We start from the raw sequence: 9,297 nt of genomic DNA, 5'->3' as shown, positions 1-9,297 counted from the left end.
CCCACACTCGGTCCTCTGGCTGCTGATGGTTCTTGGCCAAAATCCTCTCTAGGAATTTTTGTCCTCTGCTTAAGGGATGACTTCTCTCAACGTTAGCCCCCTCCTTGGGAGCAGCCTACCTCCAAAATTTGGTTGATTTGGGAGTATAAAAACTGCTCTACACTCAACTTGGAGATGGCTCTTTTTATAATGACAAGGGAGTGTGGATTCTGTTTCTTACTCTCTCATTCATCCACCCAGGGGCATGTGGGAGGGTGAGGGAGGGTGACAAGTATCTGGAGAGATGAGGGCAGGATGAGGAGGGGAAATAGTGTGGTGGAAGGCAGGATCCCAGTTCCAATTTGAATTTTGGCTGGAGGTGACATTGGTTGCTTGGGAAGCTGATGGGGAAGGGGTTAGCTTGGCCCTACCCATGAAGTGTAGGGGCTTAGGGTTAGCTTCCTCAACATCATGCCCCCTTTCTGTTCCCAGACACATGTGCCCTCCTTCACCTCCCAACAAGAGGCTCAAGCCCCTTGCCTCAGTGTGGGGCTCCTGAAGGGAAGGGTATTCAGCTCCAGAGCTCCCTGTGGGGCTGGCTGAGGTCTGTCTTGTTCCTTATGTTGCAATTCAACTCCTCCCTCTCAGCAATCCTGTCTTTGTTATGTCTCTAGAGGTATTGATCCCCAGAGACTTCCCAATAAACTTCCTGCATGTAAACTTCCATGTCAAAGTCTTTCCCACACCTCCCTGGAGACACTATATTCATAAAATATGTCAGTTTAAAAACGTTACTATGTGTTATTGCTTATAGTGTATGTAACAAACTGAGGTTCAGGAAAGTATAGTGGCCTTTTCAGGGTCACACATCAAGGAAGTGCTGGACCTAAGACAGAATCTAAGCTCTCTGCCTCCTGTCCCAGGCTCTTATAAGTGTAACAAATGGAAATTATAAAGGTGTCTCTACAGAACTATTCCTAAAAATGTTTCCTGGAGATGATTCCTCTTTATGGTTTCACTGTCACCATTTATTTCTATTTCCTTGGGTGTTTACCTTTTCCCCTCCTCAAAACTTTCTTTCTCCAGTCCCAGCCCCTCCCATTTTGCAATGCTTTCATTACGACAGTGAGGGAAGAAACAAATACACCGGCTCCCAGAGACATCAATACTTCGGCACTGGAGACCTGCTTGCCCTCGGCTTTGTTTCTGTCTAGAACAGCCCACAAGGATGTGGTGACAGAGAGATGCTTCCCTGACTACCTATCTTAGACACCTACTTCTTATGTTCACACATCTGTTTTCAAAGCAGAATTTCATCAGAGCTGATGTTCCAATCTTCTTATTTGCACAAGGCAAGTTTTTCCTCAATCAAATAACCCTATAAGCATAGAGGCTGTTGGAACATTCAACAGTTTCAATCAACTGTTGGAAACATCTTGGGCCCATCTACCTAATTCACCATACCCTCTAGTATCCTCTTGGACCCTGAGTTCCTGGGTTTTGGAAGCTGAAAATGTTCTTCACTCTCCTCAGTGAAAATCCTATGGGGATCTATCCATTGCCTGATGTTCCGGAGCTTCCAAGGCCCTGGGGGATTTCCACCTCACCCTGTAAATCCTCTCTGACTGACTGGCAAGCAGCTCATACCAATTAGCTTTTTTTTATAGCCCCAGGACAGGTGTTCGGAGGAACCCAAGCTTCTTAGATACTGTGTTTTTTGTTTTGACCCTTGATTTTGCTTTTTTCTGGTGCCTTTAAAAAAACAAAACAGTATTTTGGGACACAGTTAAGTCTGTTCTGACTCATTCATTTTGGGATGATTTCACTCAATGTACCACCTCCTGCAAAAGCTGTGTCCCCAGGATGTGCACTCGGATTGAAAAAGTGGGAAGGGCAGGTCAACTTAGTGGCCCTATGGCCCCTGTATCCCTCACTTTTGTCACTAAATACTGGCACTCACACGCTAGTCCTTTGTTTACTCCTGGGCCCCTGTGTAGCATTATGATCTTGTAAAAAGTTCTACTCTGACTGAGTGGACAGCATACATGTGTGTTTTAGTTAAATCTCATGTATCCTGAGCATGACTTTTTTTTTTTTAATTCAACATATGTTTATCCAGGTAAAACATACGTTAGGAACAAAAGTAACTGGTACAGACTGTTGTTGTACAATACATGGAAACTACAGTATCCTGTACACTAATGAAAGGGAGACAGAACAAACTTTGGAGAACTTGTGACAACTGCAATATTTGGTAGTAGAGGGACATACATCTGCCAGAGAAGAGTCTATTATCTCTCCTTCTGACTATAAACAGACTTAGAGAAGTTAACAAAGTCAAGTTGACTTTATTTGATTTTTGAAATGGGGTCTCACTCTGTTGCCCAGGCTGGAATGCAGTGGTACAATCACGGCTCACTGTCGCTTCAACCTCCCCAGGCTCAGGTGATCCTCCCACTTCAGACTCCCAAGTAGCTGGAACTACTTGGTTCCATGCCTGGCTACATGCCACCATGCCTGGTTGATTTTTATTGTTATTATTATTTGTAGAGATGGAGTTTCACCATGTTGCCTGGTCTCAAACTTCAGATCGCTCCGTCTCAAATTCCGGATCACTCCTCTTCAAGCGATCTGCCCTCCTCGGCCTCCCAAAATGCTGGGATTATAGGTGTGAGCCACAGTGGCCAGCTAAACTTGATTTTAAATTAACTTTAAAAAAGGGGCTTAGGGGCCAGGCACGGTGGCTCATGCCTGAAATCCCAGCACTTTGGGAGGCCAGGACGGGCAGATCATGAGGTCAAGAGTTCGATACCATCCTGGCCAACATGGTGAAACCCTGTCTCTACTAAGAATACAAAAATAAGCCGAGCATGGTGGCAGGTGCCTGTAAGCCCAGCTACGTGGGAGGCTGAGGCAAGAGAATTGCTTAAACCCGGGAGGCAGAGGTTGCAGTGAGCTGAGACTGCACCACTGCACTCCAGCCTGGGTGACAGAGCAAGACTCCATCTTGGGGTGGGGGGAAGTGGGTGGTGCTTAGGCTTTTCATTTACTTCATGAGTTGCTCATTTGTTTTCTTTTTGTTTGTTTTTCAAAAAATTTACATGATATTGTTGGCCGGGAACAGTGGTTCATGCCTACAATCCTAGCACTTTGGGAGGCCAAGGCAGGCGGATTGCCTGAGCTCAGGAGTCCGAGACCAGCCTGACCAACACGGTGAAACCCTGTCTCTACTAAAATACAAAATATTAGGCCAGTGTAGCAGTGTGCACCTGTAGTCCCAGCTACTGGGGTGGCTGAGGCAGGAGAATTGCTTGAACCCGGGAGGTGGAGGTTGCAGTGAGCTGAGATTGTGCCACTGCACTCCAGCCTGGGCGACAGAGTGAGACTCGATCTCCAAAATAAAAAAGAAAAAATGTTTTTTATGCATCACAACAACTCCAAAGAATCTAGGTATCCTCCTCTCAGATTATCTCCCACCCTGACAGGTAGGGGTTAAAAGAGTAAACTGAGGAGCCATGTTTTCTAGGTTCTGATCTCCCCTCTGCCAATCACTGGCTGTGTAACCTCGGGCAAGTTACTTAACCACTCTGCTCCTCAGTCTCTTCATCTGCAAAATGGAGGTCCTAGTAATAGGCTTATTGTTAAAATTAAACAAGGGAGTTAATACTAAAGTCCTTGCAATAGAACTTGTAAGGCCTACTATAAGGCCTATTAAATGTACTTATGTGTTGGATATTATCTTCTTACTATTTTTATTATCTCTCCTCAGTTACAGACAAGAGATTTTTAAACAATTGTCCTTTGTGTTGCCTGACTATGTTTGTGGCAGCGAGTGAAAAGAGATCTTTTTTTTAACATTTAAATATCATCTATGTCACAAGCAAACCTTTCTGTATATTAAGGACAGAAATCAGAAGGTACGTGTGTTTAAACTTGGAATGAGATTTTTTTTTTTTTTAACAATTTCCAATGTACTTAGGAGTTTTAACATGGCTAATATTAGTTGGAACTGAGTGTCTGAGGAGGTTAGTGTTCTGCATAAACCCTGCTTTTAAAAAGCTCACACGAAGGGTCAAAGACCAGGAAATGCTCTCACTATAATTCTCATTTTCAGCTGAATTGGACATGGCAACAAGAATGCAGGCCTGAATCACATTATGTTCCAGGAACCTTTAACTTTGCATCATAATGACCTGCGGCCTAACAGAAGCAAATTGCAAGTGGTTTCAAAAGGATAAACTCTAATTTATATTAAGCTAGTATTATAACTTAAGCAGCTCGTTTTGAAAGCAAAACTAAAAACCTCATCATTCATGTGATGGCTCCTAAATGCATCCTTTTACATTTTACCTGTAAAATGCTCTGTGTTTGCTGACAGGTTAAATGTATACTATACACAGAGAGCCAACATTTCTCTTTGTAACACTGCAGCAATCTTACTTTTAGCAGCATTCTTATTATTTTAAGCTGTCCCCATTGTCTTCTAAACACCATAATTAGAAGCTGAAAAGCTTACAGCAACCAAACCCAATAAGGTCTCATTATGAACAAAATATTCTACCGTGGCTCAACAAGTGACCCAATGTATTCCAACAAGATGAAGCCTTCAGCCTTCCTGCCCAATTATGGCTTCAGGTATGTACGTTTTCCCTTTCAGTATTATTTAGCAACCCATTCAAGTTTGAGTTTCTCGGTCATAATTCTTTTCTCACTGGTCTCTTTCATTCTATACAGCTTTCATTTTCCTAGAGAGAAGAGTGGAAAAGAAAACCCGTCTGCTGGAAAGGGTTCAGAGTCTCTCTGATGGGTGGAGTGGTGTTTTGTAAATGAGTTGAATGAGAGAATCAGTGAGAAGAAAGCTAGAATAATTACACAGATTGACTAAAGAAAAAAGGGGAGGGGATGATTTTAGGACCAAAGAAATTCTTTTCCCCATCAGATCACTGACTTTTCCATTTGGATGTTTAGTGTCTTTTTCCCTTTGACTCATCTTCTTGAACTCTTTGCAAATGCAAAGTCCTAAGAGAGGCAGGATATTAGGGTGGTGCAAAAGTAATTGCGGTTTTTGCAATTACTTTTAATGCCAAAACCGCAATTACTTTTGCATCAACCTAATACATCAAGTATTAGCAATCATTTACACCTGAGTATAAATGAACACTTTTACCCCTTTACAGCACGAGAAAGCAGAGGACTAGAGGAGAAAACTTAAAAAAAAAAAAAAGAAAATCTCTTCTGTTTTCATGTTTTACCTGGGATTGTTGTGAATGTTAGTCCCTTGCTTCACCATATTGTCATGTCTTTTTATGTTGACTTTAAACTTGGAAGTACTAGGCAAGGGAGAAATGAAATGTGTTTTGATATCCTATAGCTATTTCAGAAAATATTTTCCCAAAACCAAGTAGACACAAAGCTGCTTGGTTATGAAGTATTCTCATTTAAATCAAGCATGTGAAATGTGGAAATAAATCTCGAATTTTTTTTCTTTATTTTATATCCTGCTAGTGAGACACTGAACTCTGAAAAACGGGCATGTCACAATTGCTTTTAATCTACTTACCTGTCATATGTTTTCAAGGTTTCCTTACTGTTGCTAATTATCAAGCTGTATTTCTCTTATTCCTCCAAGCTTTAGGACACAATGAAGCGTATCAATCAGCATGAATCTCAAAGAAGCTGCTTATCTCTTAGATACCATCTCAACTGTTATTAGACGCTGGGTCTCCTAAGCCATGACAGTCCCACTTCGCAACATTCCCTTTCCTTTCCTTGCTTTTAGACTGAGTCTAGATTCAGGTTATCTTTTTCTTTTTCTCGTCTTTGCCACCCAGTCTCCCAACACACACACACACACACACACACACACACACACACACACACACACCCCAAGTGCAGGCTGAACTTGCTTATGAAATTTGGGGATTGGTACTCATCAAATCAAAGAGAAAGTGACTTTCAGAGCTGTTATCCCCCCTGTGGCCACGTGGTTCAAAATTCCAATTGAAGAGTGTCCCCCGTGTCAAGTAAGTCAGGAAGTGGGAAAAATGACCCATTGATTTTAAAACCTCTGGACAGCCTGGAATCTACCTCCATAGCAGACTCCCCAAGTGCTCTGTAAGTGCTTTAAACCAAAGAGTCTCTGACCTGGGGATCCTATTCTCTAAAGAAAGGAGCACTTATCCTGAAATAATCTAATTATTTAATCCTACATTCTCTCCCCAAAGACAGGCATGATATCCCTCCAACCTGGCACAGGGTCAGGGAAAGAATGCCTCTGTCGTTCTGCCTTTCCATGCCCACTTCTACTGCACAGAGTTCCTGAGGCAGAGATCAGCGTAAGGGCCTCAGAGGCTGCAGGGCACCAGCCAGCCTAGCTGACCCTGAGGGCACTGTCCTCCACTGGCACCGGGACAGATGGAAGGAGAGCCTTCATTCTTTGTACGTAGACAGTAATGCTTAAGCTGATGCTATGCCCAAGGCTGTGCCCAAGACCTAACAGAGCAGTGAAGATGTAGCTTAAAGAACACAGTTTTGTCTGACCATAGGAAGGGCCTGGCTAGTGGCTGAATAGACTGGATGTGGCCCCTCAAAATATGTCTGTTAAAACCCAATCCCCAGTGGGATAGTATTTGGAGAGGGGCCTTCGGGAGAGGGTTGGCTCTTGAAAGATATTAGTACCCTTATAAAAGAAAAACCAGAGCTCCCTTGCCCCTTCTACCATGTAGGGCTACAGCAAGAAGATGGCTGTGAATCAGGAAGCTGGCCCTCACCTCACACCAAATCCGCCAGGGTCTTGATCTCGGACTTCCCACCTTCAGAACTGGAGAAATCTTGCTTATAAGACACTTAGTTTACAGTGTTCTCTTATAGCAGCACAATTTGATGAAGACAGTGGCCAAAAGGAAATGAGGCTTGGCAATCCCCTGGCTGGGGTGACCCAGTGAGCTGGACTGAGCTTGAGACCTGGGAACAACTGCAGAAACTACAGTGGTATCACAGGTCAAAGTCTAAGAGGATTTCTGATAGGTTATGATTACCAACTCCCTCTCCCTTCGTCTTTCCATCTCTCTTACAAACCATATCCAGTCATTCACCAAGCCCAGTCGATTTTCCTCCAAGATCTCTCAAATCTATCCTGTTTCCACCCACCCATCACACTGCTATTGTTTTAAGATCATCATTTATTGCTTCTTCTAACTTGGCCTTTCTGTCACAAGTCCTAACACAAATCAGATCATGATACTCCTCTGCATTTGTGTTTCCATGATAAAATCCACCTTTTCAACATCATTTGAATTTCAGTACAGCCTACCTTTTTAGTCTCAGGCTCACCAATCTCACATCTCCAGGCCTTCCTCAACTAGTTTCTAGAGCGTGTTCTCTTAGGCTGTCTTGTCTTTGCACCTGCTGATCCTTTCTCTGGAAAACTTTCCCTCTCTGCTCCCAGCCCCCAATCACTTCTCTTTCCTGGATTATGAGTGAGTAAGTGAATGATCAAGTGAGAGACAGTAAACAGCTGCGTCAAGAAAAACTAGCTGGTTTTACCCTTAGAACAAGATTGCATAAATAATAGATTTGCCTAGAAATAGAGAAACACTGATAATATTTACCTGTGAATATGCACTCCAGATTTACCTCATTGCTGTTGTACTAAAAAGGTGAAAGGATAAGAATGGAGAAAACAAGGAGAGTAAAGCAGGAGCTAAAAACAGGCTCAGACTCTAAGAAAATGTTCTCCCTAATTTTTGTGCATTCTCTGTAGTGTTAAAGAAAAAAAGTGTTAATCAGTGAATTCAGATGAAAGGCCCAGATTTTTATTCCTACAGCCACATGAACAAATAGGCAATTACAGGATTCAAGGTGTGTACAGATTTTAAATATCTTTTCAAACTATTGAGCACACACTGGTCCCCTCCTTTCTGTTCTTCCTAGGGCTTTGAGCCAAGAGATCTACTGGACTTTTTTCCAGTCCTAACATCATGTGATTCTGAGATCTACTCTAATTGAAAAGTTCAAAGTGCCTTTAAAAAATTTTAATGCTGGGTTCAGCTGCCAAGGCCACCTGCCTCCAGGAGTTACTATTTTGAGAAGATTTCAGTGGTTCTTAACCATCTCAGCCGTTTGTTCCCTCCATTCCACTGAAGCTGCTCCCATTGAGGTTTCAAAGTCTGCATTCTGCCAAAATCAGTGGCCTATTGTAAGTCCTTGTCTTATCTGGCCCACCAGTAGCTTTTGACAGATGACAATTCCCTCCTTCTTGAAACCCTTTCTTAGCCTCCTTCTTGGTTTCCTCTTCTTGGTTCCTCCTCATCTTCCCAACTCTTAACATTGGAGTGCCCTGGGCTCTTATAATTTCTTCTCTTCATACTCCCTAAGTGCATCCTCCACTTTCATGGTATGAAGAATCTTTTTTATTCCGATGACTCCCAAATTTATGTCTCAATTCCCAATAAATCTGCATGAGCCAGTTCACCTGGATTCACAAGAGCAGACTGTACTCATTTCTTCTCAACTCTGTATTCAGTGACAGTGACTTCACAATTCAGCTATGGGAAAGTAATTACACCAAAGAAACTGGCAAATGCTACCTACTGGGCCTCTTTCCCTCCCACTCCCAGAGAGCCAGTTGTTAAGCACTTACCAGCACCACTTTTCCTGATCTCTCCCACTGAATTCCAGATTTGTATATCCAAGTGCCTACTTGACAGCATCCTTTGGAGATATAACTTGTCATGTCCAAAACTGAACTCCTCCTGACCCCACCCAAGTCACACTCCCCAGCTTTTTCCTCTCAGAAAATGGCAATTCCATCTTTCTGGCTGCTCAGGTCGAAAATACAGGAAGTATCTTTGACTACTCTCTTCCTCTCATACCACATATTCAACCCGTTAACAAGTTCTATTAGTTTTACCTTCAAAATATATTCAAGACCCTCACAGCAGTTGCGAAAAGGACTCCTCAGGATGCATGGATTTAGATGCATGTTACATGGCCTCTGCAGAAATCTAGAGGTGGGGGAGGGAAAGAGAAGCTGTGTCTCCTGAGAGATGTCACTAATCTAGTCAGAATTGCTTGCTCCTCTCTTCCCCTATGTTGCCTCCCTCCCAGGAGACTGACTTAACACTCAGGGCAGACAACCAGTCTTCTCTGCTTCACTTTATATCAGATTCTACTCATATACCCTCATATGTGCTTATTTCAAAAAGAAATTGACAGCATGGGTCATCTTTCTCCATACCTTTCCCTTCCACATACTTCAGGAGCCACATGGGAGGGTGTATTTGAATTCTGTATTTTTTTTTTTTTTTTTTTTTTTTT

This window comes from Hylobates moloch, unplaced genomic scaffold (assembly GCF_009828535.3).
Source record: "Hylobates moloch isolate HMO894 unplaced genomic scaffold, HMol_V3 SCAFFOLD_1, whole genome shotgun sequence".
NCBI classification, from domain to species: Eukaryota; Metazoa; Chordata; class Mammalia; order Primates; family Hylobatidae; genus Hylobates; species Hylobates moloch.
This window is presented reverse-complemented; position numbering follows the sequence as displayed.